Consider the following 13,404-nt stretch of genomic DNA (forward strand, 5'->3'; position numbering starts at 1 on the left):
ATGATCAGAGAGCCGAAAATCATTAGTCACCTCCAGATAGCGTATCAGAGACTGCCGTACATCCAGTCTACGCAGGTCTCCAGACTCAGAAGAGGCAAAAGATGGTAATTCCACCGATTGGTTGAGGTGGAATGCCAAAACCACTTTAGGGAGAAAAGAAGGAACCGTCCTCAGCGAAACCCATTCAGGCGTGAAACGAAGGTATGGTTCACGACAGGATAGGGCCTGCAGCTCGGAAATATGTCTTGCTGAACTGATTGCCACGAGGAAAATAGTCTTGAGAGTGACGTCCTTGATGGTAGCCGAGCTTAGAGGTTCAAACGGCGAACCACAGAGGACTCGGAACACCAGATTCAGATTCCACGACGGACAAGGTGGGCAAATCGGAGGCTTCAAGTGTTTCACTCCTTTAAGGAAACGTGAGACGTCCAGATGCGAGGACAGAAACTCCTTATTTCCACTGCGAAGAAAAGCCCCCAAGGCCGCCACCTGAACCCAAAGAGAATTGTAAGCAAGACCCAAATCCAAACCTGCCTGCAAGAAAGAAAGGACTTGTGGCACTGAGGCCTGCATGGGAAGAATGTCATTCGCTCCACACCAATCCTCAAAGACCTTCCAGACTCGAACATAGGTAACAGAGGTGGACATCTTACGTGCTTTCAGTAGCATTGAAATAACCGGCTCCAGATAACCGCGCCTCCTCAACTGACACCTCTCAAAAGCCAGGCCGCAAGACAGAAGCGATCTGCCTCCTTGAAAAATATTGGTCCCTGGTGTAGAAGACGTAGCAGCTGACCGAGACGAAGGGGACCCTCCACCGTCAAATTGCGCAGATCCGCGAACCACGGTCGTCGGGGCCACTCTGGCGCCACAAGGATCACCGGCCCTTGGTGTGCCTCTATCCTGCGGATGACCTTGCCCACGAGGGGCCACGGTGGGAAAAATATTGGAGACAGTGGCGCGGCCAGGGCAGGACCAGCGCGTCCACACCCTTGGCGCCGCACTCCCGCCTGCGGCTGAAGAAGCGGGCGGCCTTTGCATTTCCGGCGGTTGCCATTAGGTCTACGTGCGGTGTCCCCCATCGCCGTACTATTATTCGCATCACCTGCTGCGAGAGCTCCCACTCTCCGGGATCCAAGTTTTGTCGGCTGAGAAAGACTGCCTGTACGTTGTCCACTCCCGCTATATGCGAGGCCGCTAGTCGTTGGAGGTGAAGCTCTGCCCATTCTATCAATTTGTCGGTTTCCAGAGAGACCAACCGATTTCTCGTGCCTCCCTGGCGATTGATGTACGCCACTGTAGTCGCATTGTCAGATAGCACCCTGACTGCTTGATGGCGTACTATGGGGAAGAAACCCTGTAATGCCAGACGGACCGCCCTAGTCTCCAAGCGGTTGATGGGCCACTTCGACTGTTCCTCTGTCCATCGACCCTGGATTGAGCTGTCCCGACAGACCGCTCCCCAGCCTGTGAGGCTGGCGTCCGTGGTGATAATCACCCAATCCGGGTCCTCCAGCGACACCCCCTGAGCTAGGTGCCGCGGTTCCAGCCACCAATGGAGACTGATGAAGGTTCCTCTCGGAATCTGAAGGATTGCCTGGAAATCTCTCGACACCGACTGCCACCGGGAGAGTAGGGATCTCTGCAGAGGCCTCAGATGCATGAATGCCCAAGGAACCAGATCGATGGTCGAGGCCATGGTCCCCAGTACCTGCAGGTAGTCCCAGGCAGTGGGCGTCTCGAGCGCCATAAATCCTTGAATCTGCTGACGCAGAGAATGAGCTCTGCCTGGATGCAGAAAAACCCTGGCATTCTTGGTGTCGAAGTGAGCTCCCAGAAAATCCAACGATTGGGACAGGACCAGGCTGCTCTTGGTGAAGTTGACAATCCATCCCAGAGATTGGAGAAGTTGTACCACTCTGTCGACTGCGAGGATACACTGCGCTCGTGACTTTGCACGGATGAGCCAATCGTCTAGGTAAGGATGCACAAGGATGCCTTCCTTGCGCAAGGTTGCCGCCACTACCACCATGATCTTCGTGAAAACCCGTGGAGCTGTGGCCAGGCCAAAGGGAAGAGCGCGAAATTGGAAGTGTTGACCCAAAATTTTGAAGCGTAGGTAACGCTGATGAGCTTGACAAATTGGTATGTGGAGATACGCCTCCGTGAGATCCAACGAAGCCAAGAATTCTCCCGGATGAACTGCCGCTAACACTGAACGGAGCGTCTCCATGCGGAAACGAGGGACTCTGAGGGACCGGTTGACCTGCTTGAGGTCCAGGATAGGACGAAAAGTACTTTACTTCTTGGGAACCACAAAGTAGATTGAATAATGCCCCCGGCCCAGTTTGGCGGCTGGCACCGGCACTATGGCCCCCAATTGAAGGAGACTATCGAGGGTCTGCCGCACGGCTCCCTGTTTGATTAAGGACCCGCAAGGGGAAAACAGGAACCGGTCCCGAGGAGCGCAAACAAAATCCAAAGCGTAACCGCGTCTTAGAATATCCAGAACCCATTGATCCGACGTGATTTGGACCCACTCTTCGTAGAAGAGAGCAAGGCGTCCCCCCAGTAGAGGGACCACCTCGCGGGTCCGTCTGGCATCATTGGGTAGATTTAGCGGATGTACCAGCACCCTGCGCTTCCTTACCCTGGCGGCGCCCACGAAAGGGCCGGTTCCAGGAGTGCGAACGAGAAGAGGGAGCCCGAGGTGGCTGTTGCCTCTGAGGACGCACTCTCCGCTGGTTACGATAACGGTTTCTGGAGTAATTATATGATCTTGACAAACGGGGTCGATCTTCGGGCAACTTGTGTACCGCGTTCTCATTAAGGGACTTGATGATCTGATCCAAGTCTTCGAAGAGGCATCAGCTGACCAATTGCGAAGCAAAAGGAGCAGACGCACTGAGACCGCCGCCACCATGGTTCGGGCTAGGACCCTTAAAAGATCATATAAAGCATCCGCTCCATAGGCAACCACGGCTTCCAGTCTGTCTGCCTGGTGAGCCTCAGCGTCTGGTAAGGACTGGGAGGTGAGAAGCTGCTGCACCCACCGAAGACCCGTTCGCTGTGCGAGGGAACTGCAGATAGCCGCCCGCATCCCTAAGGCCGAGACCTCAAAGATACGCTTGAGGTAAACCTCCAGGAATAGTGGTATGCTTTGTGACCGCTGATACCGCAGAATCTACGGCGGGAACGTTGAAAATTTCCAAAAAATGGGCCGGCAGAGGATACAATTTTTTTTTTCCATGGCTCTACCGACCCTAAGGTTGGCCTCCGGGGAATCCCATTCCCGAGTAATCAACTGCAAGATCTTGTGATGAGTGGGAAAAGACTTGGCTAGAAGCCGCAGTCCTGCTAGGAGGGGATCCCCCTTCTTGAGAGCCGGGTCAGGCCCCACCGGTTCCGGAGGGGGATCAATATCCATTTCCTGGAGGATGTAGGGAATGAGGTCATCTAACTCCGCCGCTTGGAAGATGCGGAGGACCCTAGGGTCGTCCACCTGGGCCGCCAAGGTGGGGTCGTCCACGTCAGGGTCCTGGGATTGTCCTTCCCCAGACGAAGTCTGTATTATTGATGGTGTCCCGGTAGGGCCAAGAGATGTCCCCGTTCCCCCGCCTACTAAAGGGGGGCGAGCCTGAGGGAGGGTCCCACCCAGGAGGGGGGCAGGACATGGTATCTTGGGGGGAGAGGGTCCCCAGGTCCCGAAGGTCGTGTCTCTGCTCTGAAGAAAAGCCCTGTGCATCAGGACTATGAATTCAGGGGAAAAGGCCTGGCATCCTGAGGGGTCACCCCCCTCTGCCTATCAGGATTAGACTCGGAGTAAGGGTCTAAAACGGGCCTAGAAGTGGCGAACGGAATATCCGTGTCCTCCTCAGAAAGCGCGGCATCAGAATCTTGCAACAAAATGGCCGCCGTTCCCGCGTTGAGAGGGAACGGGACCTGGCTCTTCCTTCCCACGCGGTCTGCAGCTCGAACGTCCTTGCTAGTAGCTGGCGCACATTCCCCCTCGGGGAAGCAGCCTGAGCACAGACCCTCTTCAGAAAATAATCCGGCCCTGTCGGAGCCCTCACCAGGCGCCGCGGACTGCATCGCCGCAGGGAGAGAGAGAGAGGGGGGAGGGAGGCTCTACAGGAGGCTCGCGCCTAAAATGAGTGCCGACCCAGCAACGGACGCTTGCCGCAGTCCCCCACCGACCTAAAGAAGAACTGACGGGGAATTAACCTCCCGACAGCAGGCGGCCCCGGGGAATGGTGCTTCGCGGGGCCGCAGGTCGGGACGTCGGTCGCTCCCCAAAAGGGAGAGGGGAAAACCTGGGTCAGGAGGGAGAGGCCGGCGCTACCGACTTTCACCTCAGAGAGCCGAACGGAGTCCAAAAATTGCAGTCTTCTGCTGAAAAAGAAGATGAAACAAAAGTACACTTACCCCAAACTGAGCCCTCAGTGAGGAAAATGAGAAAAGGAAGAAAACAGGAGGAGAGGGATAGTCCTTTTCCACAGCCGGACCTTTCACTATGGAACTCTATTCCCCCGGATCTAAGGCAAGAACCGTGCCTACCTACTTTCAGAAAAAGGCTTAAGACTTGGCTTTTTAAGCAAGCCTTCCCAGATCCCAATTGAAGGACAGCAACATCATCATATAAGAGACTTCACAATATAATGTAAATAATTAATCCTAACTGCTCGGTTATCTTACTCTAATTCTCTCCCCAGTTATATGATCCTGTTGTATTGTAACTTTAAGATCTCTCTGCACTTGTTTATGTTCCGTTCTTTCGTTCACACCCCCTTGTTATATGTAAACCGGCATGATGTGGTTTCTAATCACGAATGCCGGTATAGAAAAACTCTAAATAAATAAATAAATAAAACTGGCAACAGCCTGTCAGCAAGTCACCAGGCTACAGAGCGATGAGCCAGCACCAGCAGAGAGCTCTCCCCCTGCTGTAAGAGGAGCCTTAGCAAAGTGACCTAAACTGTAAATTTAAAACTTCCTTTTTTTTTTTTTTTTTAAACTTGATCCCCCTGAGGAGGTAGCCCTAAGCTAACAAGCTGGGGACCACACGTCCCCTGCTCACATCTGCTGGAGTCAGAACGTTACTGAGAGCTGTTACAGGGGAGGCCTGGTTATATGGGTCCTCCCCTGGGAATTGTGTGTTCTGACTCCATCTGCTGGACATGGAACATAACCACAGTCTGGAATGATCCTGGTATGTACAGGGAAAATTTGGTTGGAGGGTACCTTCTGGTGAGCAGCAGTCAATGGACACTATTCCAAGGGATATAGAATGCCAGTGACATCCCTACAGGGTCAATGCCGAGTCTGCAGACAAAGGAGCGGATACCTCAAAGATATATAACTGCATGCCAGGAAATCCTGATCAATTTAAAGGGTCTTTTTACAAGTTAGGTCTTGCAGATGGACCTCAGATGGAATAGAGTCACTTTCCCACCAAGGCAAATTCTGTTAGACAGCTGTGAATAACAGCAGTGCACTCCGCTGGTCTGCATCCAGACTGGTCTGACTTTACATTCCATGTCATTACAGCATTTACAGACTGCCTTCTAGAAATAAATGCTATAAAGTGGTTAACATCATTAAAAAAAATATATATCATAAAAATGCAAAAACATGAAAATGCTGATACATAACCCAACTCCAACCTCCACTCTCACCAGGGGTAGGGCAGAGCAACCTAATACGACTCATCAAAATACAATAAAACAGCATAAAAGATTAAAACATCACTTCCTTCTCAACAAAAATTATCCAAAACAGCCTTAGCGCCTCTCTCAGGACCTGAGCCCAGTTTCTACCCAAAGGGCAACTTCACTAATAAAAACAGCACAAATTCCTACAATCACAGAACCAAAAAACAGCAAGAAAATCAAGCATGTCTTCTAATCGCATTTTTAAATTACATTTTTTTTTTTTTAAACGTGTGTCTTACAAACTGGGTGAAACACAATTATTCATGGCCACCATGGAATGGCAACTCAACACCCAACAAATATAATCGGACACCTTTTTGTGAAAATAGTAACTCAGTTTAACATAACAACAACAAAAGATATTCACCAAAGCTTGAAAATACTTACCTTGCAGTATGTCCCGAAATAATGTGAACCTTCTCGTTCCATACAAAGCACAATGCTGTTCTAAATCAGCAGATGAAACCAATGTCCTGACAAGTTTAACTTAAAAACGTATTTGGAAGATTTATTTGATTTCCTACTGTTTTTTGGTTCTCCCCACGGGATGGCATGACAGCAGAGAAAGGAGCCTCGATTAACCTCTCAGTTGCTGGAACACGAAATCAAACTTTTTTCTTGCTGAGACCCAGGGTCATCACGGAACAGTGCTTGGCACTGCCTCTGCCCAGGAAAGGTATGTACCCAGGTTAGATCACACTAGTACATACTTCCTAGAGACCAACTAGTCAGCTAGGTTAATGCAAGAGACCCGTATGCATTTCTGAGGAGGTGTCTGAAAAGGGAAAGGCAAAAAAGATAGAGATCTCAGAAAGGGAAGAATATCTGGGAAGCCTGAGGAACGTAGGGAAGGTAAATCAGGATGGCAGAGCCATCAGAGAAGTACAATGAACTAAGACAGCAAAGTCACCTGAAGTCCATTACATTAATAGGATACAGTTATTCTGTTTGGAAAGGAGAGGGGGAGAAGCTCTTTGTCTAAAAAAAAAAATAATATCAGAGCGACTGAAATGCAGGGGGTGTGGGAAAAGGAGGAGACATTGTGAATCATAGATGGCACTTCCATCTATACAAATGTAGTCTACAGAGCTCCAAGTCAGGCAGAGGAAGTGGACAGAGACCTGGTCAAAGATATCCAAAAAGGTGAGAATGAAGGGGACGGGGATAATGGGAGATTTCAGCCTGCCAGATGTGTGCTGTAGAATTCTGTCTGCGAACTTAGTTAAAAGTAAAGTGATCGTGGACTTCCTTTGAGGGGCTCTCTTTAGACAAATGGTAATGGTTCCCATGAGGGAAGGGGTGATACTGGACCTGCCACTTACAAATGGAGAAAGCATCTCTAATGTAGGTGCCCCCCTGAGCACCAGTGGTCATCAGACAGTGTGGTCTGATACAACGACCAAAGTGGAGAGCAGTCCCACCAAGCTCAAACGTCCTGGAATTGGAAAACACCAACGCTGGTCAACTGGGGAAGTACCTTAAGTAAGTGCTGGCAAGGTGGGAGGAGGTAGGAGACATGGAAGAAGGAAGCTCGTCTCAAGGCTACAAATCTTCATGCCAGGAAAGTAAGCAAGAGAAAAAATTAACCACTAGGGTTTTCCCAAAAAATGGCTGAAAAATTAAGGACAAAAGTACAAAAGATCTCAAAATGAAGACCACAGGGAAGCTTTCAGGTTGGCAGAGGTGCAAGTGGAAGGAACAAAGGAGAGACATGAGGGGACGACTTTTTCAGGTATGTCGGTGAAAGAAGGAACAACAGAGTGGAGAGATTACTTACCTGATAATCTCGTTTTCCTTAGTGTATGCAGATGGACTCAGAACAAATGGGTATAGTGTGCTCGTGCTAGCAGTTGGAGACGGATCTGACGTCAGCACGGGTACATATACCCCCGCAGGAAGTGCAGCAACTCAGTAATCTTCCTTGCAAAAGCTGTAGCTGACCGATCGATTAAATGAACAGGATTACCCTGACCGATTGATAGTAGCTGGAGACCGCCAGTGTTCTCAACCGGAAGGCGTCGACACCCGGTAGGGTGGATGCCCTATATAAGGAAACATGGCTTACCGTGAGACGGTGAATCCCCATGTATACCGGCAGCCGGGCGGGATGCTGAGTCCATCTGCAAAAACTAAGGAAAACGAGATTATCAGGTAAGTAATCTCTCCATTTCCTAGCGTGTAGCAGATGGACTCAGAACAAATGGGATGTACAAAAGCTGTTCCCAGACTGGGTGGGAAGCTGCCCGAGGTCCGTTTAGGATTGCCCTCGCAAATGCTGTGTCCTCCCTAGCCTGGACGTCCAGACAGTAGAATCTGGAGAAGGTATGGAGGGAGGACCACGTTGCCGCTTTACATATCTCTGCCGGCGACAGCATCCTAGTTTCTGCACAGGAGGCCGCCTGCGCTCTGGTAGAATGAGCCTTGATCCGTAGAGGTGGTGGTTTTCCCGCCTCTACGTAGGCCGCCTTGATAACTTCTTTGATCCAGCGGGCAATGGTAGCCCGTGAGGCTGCTTCCCCTTGCTTCTTCCCGCTGTGAAGGACGAACAGGTGGTCCGTCTTTCGTACTGCTTCCGACCTTTCCAGGTATCCGGACAGCAGCCTGCCGATGTCGAGATGGCGCAGTATTCGACCTTCTTCAGACTTCTTCAAACCTTCCGTGGTTGGCAAGGATATGGTTTGGTTGAGGTGGAAGTGTGAGACTACTTTGGGTAAGAAGGAAGGAACCGTGCGAAGATGGATAGCCCCAGGGGTGATTCTGAGAAACGGATCGCGACAGGACAGTGCTTGTAGCTCTGAGATGCGGCATGCTGAGCATACGGCCAGCAAGAACACCATCTTCAAGGTTAATAAACGGAGGGACAGGCCTCGGAGGGGTCTGAAAGCGGGTCCCGCTAGGAATTCCAAAACTAGGTTGAGGTTCCACAGGGGCACTGGCCACTTCAGTGGCGGGCGAATGTGTTTGACCCCTTTCAGGAAACGTGAAACGTCTGGGTGTGTGGCGATGCTGTTGCCGTCACTCCTGGGGCCGTAGCATGATAGTGCTGCCACCTGAACCTTGATTGAATTGAGAGATAGACCCTTCTGAAGCCCATCCTGCAGGAAATCCAAAATGATGGGGATTTTGGCAGCATGCGGATTGGTGCTACAAGTCTCACACCAGGCTTCAAATCCTCTCCAGATCCTTATATAAGTTAGTGATGTGGAGAACTTGCATGCTCGGAGGAGTGTATCTATCACCGACGCCGAGTATCCCCTTTTCTTCAGTCGAGCCCTCTCAATGGCCAGACCGTAAGAGAGAATTGAGCTGGATCCTCGTGGAGGATGGGACCTTGCCGCAGCAGGTCCCTGTGAGGAGGCAGGGGTAGAGGATCCCCTGCCAGTAGCCTTCTCATGTCTGTGTACCAGGGTCTTCTTGGCAGGTCTGGGGCCACCAGAAGAACTAGGCCTCTGTGCCGCTGAATCTTGTGTATAATGGCACCCAGCAGGGGCCATGGGGGAAAGGCATATAGCAGGATCTCCTGAGGCCATGGCTGTACCAGGGCGTCGATCCCCTGGGATAGAGGATCTCGCCTGCGACTGAAATATCTGGGTACTTTAGCGTTGGACCTGTCCGCTAGTAGGTCCATGCCCGGAGTCCCCCACTGATTCGTCCCCCAGGTTTAGGCTTTCTCTGCTGAGGAAGTCTGCTGTGGCATTGTCCTTCCCGGCGATGTGGACGGCGGAGATGTCCCTGAGATTTGCTTCTGCCCACGCCATCAGGGGGGCTATTTCTAAGGATACCTGTCGGCTTCTGGTTCCGCCCTGTCGGTTGATGTATGCCACCGTGGTGGCATTGTCCAACATCACTCTGACTGCTCTGTTGCGAAGTCTGTGGGCAAACTGCAGGCATGCCAACCTGACTGCCCATGCCTCTAGTCGGTTGATGTTCCACCCAGACTCTTCTCTGTTCCACCGCCCTTGGGCGGTTAGTTCTTCGCAGTGTGCTCCCCAGCCGCTCAGGCTGGCATCTGTAGTGAGCAGGGTCCAGGTTGGAGAGGACATTTTTGACCCCCGGCTAATGTGGCCGGGCTGCAGTCACCACCGTAACTGATGCCGTACTCTGGCTGGTAGAGGTAGATGCACGGTGTAGTTCTGTAATCGTGGGCTCCACCGAGACAAAAGGGTGCGTTGCAATGGTCTCATATGAGCCCGCGCCCATGGTACCACTTCCAGAGTGGAGGCCATTAGGCCGAGGACCTGTAGGTAATCCCAAGCTGTAGGCCGGGTGGCGCTCAGCAAAGTCTGCAAACAATGCCGGAGTTTTAATTTCCTCTTGGAGGTCAGGCTGACTTTGTCTCCCTGGGTGTCAAATCGGACTCCGAGGTATTCCAGCGACTGCGAAGGCTGTAGGGAACTCTTGTTTGTGTTGACTACCTATCCTAGGCTTTCCAGGAGAGATATAACTCTGTTGGTTGCCCAGTGGCTCTCCTCCGGTGACTTTGCCCTGATCAGCCAATCGTCCAGGTAGGGATGGACGAGAATTCCTCCCTTCCTGAGTGATGCCGCCACCACTACTATTACCTTGGTAAAGGTCCGTGGCGCGGTGGCTAACCCGAAGGGTACAGCCCGGAACTGAAAGTGTTGTCCCAGGACTTTGAAGCATAAGTAGCACTGATGATCCCGATGAATTGGGATATGCAAGTAAGCTTCTGACAGATCCAGGGATGTGAGATACTCCCCTGGTTGTATGGCACTTCGGACTGACCGCAGAGTTTCCATGCGAAATCTTGGGACCCTTAAGTGCCGGTTGACCGACTTGAGGTCCAGGACGGGTCTGAAGGTGCCCCCCTTCTTGGGTACGATGAAATAAATGGAGTAATGCCCAGAATTTATCTCCCATGCAGGCACTGGGATTATGGCTTTTAGGGACAGGAACCTTCCCAGGGTAGCTTCCAGCGCCGCCCTCTTGAGGGGCAGACAAGGAGATTGCATAAACTTGTCCGGAGGGAGGTGAAGGAAGTCCAGGTAATACCCTTCCCAGACAATGTCGAGGACCCACTGGTCCGAAGTAATCTCGACCCACCTGCGGTAGAATAGGGTTAGCCTGCCCCCTATGGCTTCGTCCCCCAGATGGGTCGGCTGATTCTCATTGTGGGGTGCGGCTGGGACCCGAACCCGAGCCGGCTCCCCGCTTGCTGTGCCTGGTCCGAAAGGACTGGTTCCTGGTCTGAGAACGAGGTGCTTGGTAGCGAGTCCTGTAAGGGTTGAAGCGTTGAGAGCTTCTACCTCTGGATGGCCTAGGAAAAGGGCGCTGGTTCCTCCTTGACTTGTCTTCTGGTAGACGGGGCAACGGAGAAGCGCCCCATTTGTTAGCCAGTTTCTCGAGGTCACTGCCAAACAGGAGGGATCCCTTAAAGGGCATTCTGGTAAGGCGTGTCTTGGAGGAGGAGTCGGCTGACCAATTTCGCAGCCAGAGCTGACTCCGGGCTGCCACTGAGGATGACACTCCCTTGGCTGCCGTACGGACTAGATCGGAGGCAGCGTCAGTGAGGAACGAGAGTGCCGATTCCATTTCTTCTCCCGGGGTGTTGGTCCTGGCTTGTGATAAACAGGAACGCGTCACCACAGTGCAGCAGGTCACAATTCGTAGGGACATGGCTGCCACCTCAAAGGCTTGTTTCAGAATGGCGTCCATGCGCCGGTCATGTGCATCCTTGAGGGCCGCCCCTCCCTCCACCGGAATGGTGGTGCGCTTCACAATTGCGCAAACTATGGCGTCTACTTTAGGGCACGCCAGCAGCTCTTTGGTTGCCGGGTCCAGGGGGTACATGCCAGACAAGGACAGACCCCCTTTGAATGAGGCCTCCAGCGCATTCCACTCGAGCTCGATTAGCTGCTGTGCTGCTTGCAGGAGGGGGAAGTGGTGGGCCGTTTGACGAAGGCCTTCCAGCAGGGGGTTCATTATAGGTTCCCCTGGGGTGCCGCGGCCCGGGATAGCCAGCTCAGACAGGCATTGAGAGACCAGGTCTGGGAGATCCTCCTTAAGAAAGAAGCGTCTCATGGTTCGATACGGCTCTATCCCCGAGGGAAGTTCTCCCTCCTCGGGGAGCTCTTCTTCTTCCACAGAGCAATCTGAATCCCCATAAGTGGGGCTTCCAGGTGGCGGGTGGCCGTGCCTAGGTCTTGAGGGTCCAGGGGCCGGGTTATCTGGTACGTATGAGACCGTTCGGGGATCAGACTGCATCTGGACAAAGGCGTGGATCCCCTTGAATAATTCCACCCATGAGAGCGAAGCAGGTTCTAGCCTTAGGGGCACCAGGTCTCTAGGGTTCCCTGGCTGCTCAGCACAGCCTGCTAGGTCCGGGGTGTGCCCTGAAGAACTAGCAATTACGCTGAGCTGGGACCGGCCCTGGCCTGGAACTCCCAGGGCCTCCTCACATTGGGCACATAGGAAGTCTGCTTCTTCGCTCTGTGTGGCTCTGAGGTGGCATGCTGAGCAGAGGCCTAGAGCTCTTATGCCTGATTCTGGAGGCGCCGGCTCTGCGGACGCATGGGCTCTCATACGCGCCATTGCGTCTGTTATCTCTATGCGCTTTGTAATATGCGCGAAGATGTGCGCCTATCAGCGTGTGCTTATCAACGGGCGGCTGTCAACGTGCGCTTATGAATGTGCGCCGATGAACGTGCGCCTAGCAACGTGGACTAACAGCGTGCGCTTAGCAGCGTGCGCCTAGCAACATGGGCTAACAGCGTGGCTTAGCAACGTGCGCCTATCAACAATGTGCGCCCAATTATTTTCGGGCGCCTAACTTACGCGCCCGTCGTCTGTGCACTGAGTCTGAGCACTAGGGCGAGGTGGCGAACCAGGGCAGATGGTGACGGCGAGCAGGCAGGCAAAATGGCGACCTCCTAGGTGGGCTGCTACGCAGGCAGACCCCGCTAATACTCGCTTCCTCGGAGACCAATAAAGTAAAGATGTACGCCTTACCTGATCTTCGGCGCTTCCTGGCTGCGACCCGGGCGGTCTCCGGCTGCGGGGAGGAGAGGGTGATTACCGTCACCGCCTCGCTCGAGGAAGTACACCTGCTGCCTCTAGACCGCGCCCGAACTCGTCTCGCTCGGGGGCCAAGTCCTCACCGCGAACGGATCGGGACTGAAGCCGCCTCTATGCCGCCCCGAGCCCTTCTCACTCGGGGGCTAGATCCCTGCCGCGAATTGGCCACCGGACCGAGGCTCGTACCTCCGAGGGACCACGGAAATCACCTCGGGAAACTCAACTGGGGGAGGGACCCAATGGTATCACCGCAGGAGTGCGGGGCTCGTCTTCAGGTAGGACTTCTATGAAATTTTAGTCGTTAAGAATTTGGAAAAACGCTCAGCGAGCGTGAGGTAGCTCCAAACTGCTTTGGAGACGGAAATTACTGAGTTGCTGCACTTCCTGTGGGGGTATATGTACCCCGTGCTGACGTCAGATCCATCTCCAACTGCTAGCATGAGCACACTATACCCATTTGTTCTGAGTCCATCTGCTACACGCTAGGAAAGTGACTTTTATTTATTTGGGTGTTTTATATACCGTCGTTCCAAGATAAGATCCCGACAGTTTACAGAATCATCATTCGGCTTCTGGACCAACGTTCCCATTCTAGGTCAGCATTCATATTCTGGGTCAATACAAACCGCGAATACGTAGTCTAGGTCATATCCATGCA

Source organism: Rhinatrema bivittatum, chromosome 1 (assembly GCF_901001135.1).
Source record: "Rhinatrema bivittatum chromosome 1, aRhiBiv1.1, whole genome shotgun sequence".
Classification (NCBI taxonomy): domain Eukaryota; kingdom Metazoa; phylum Chordata; class Amphibia; order Gymnophiona; family Rhinatrematidae; genus Rhinatrema; species Rhinatrema bivittatum.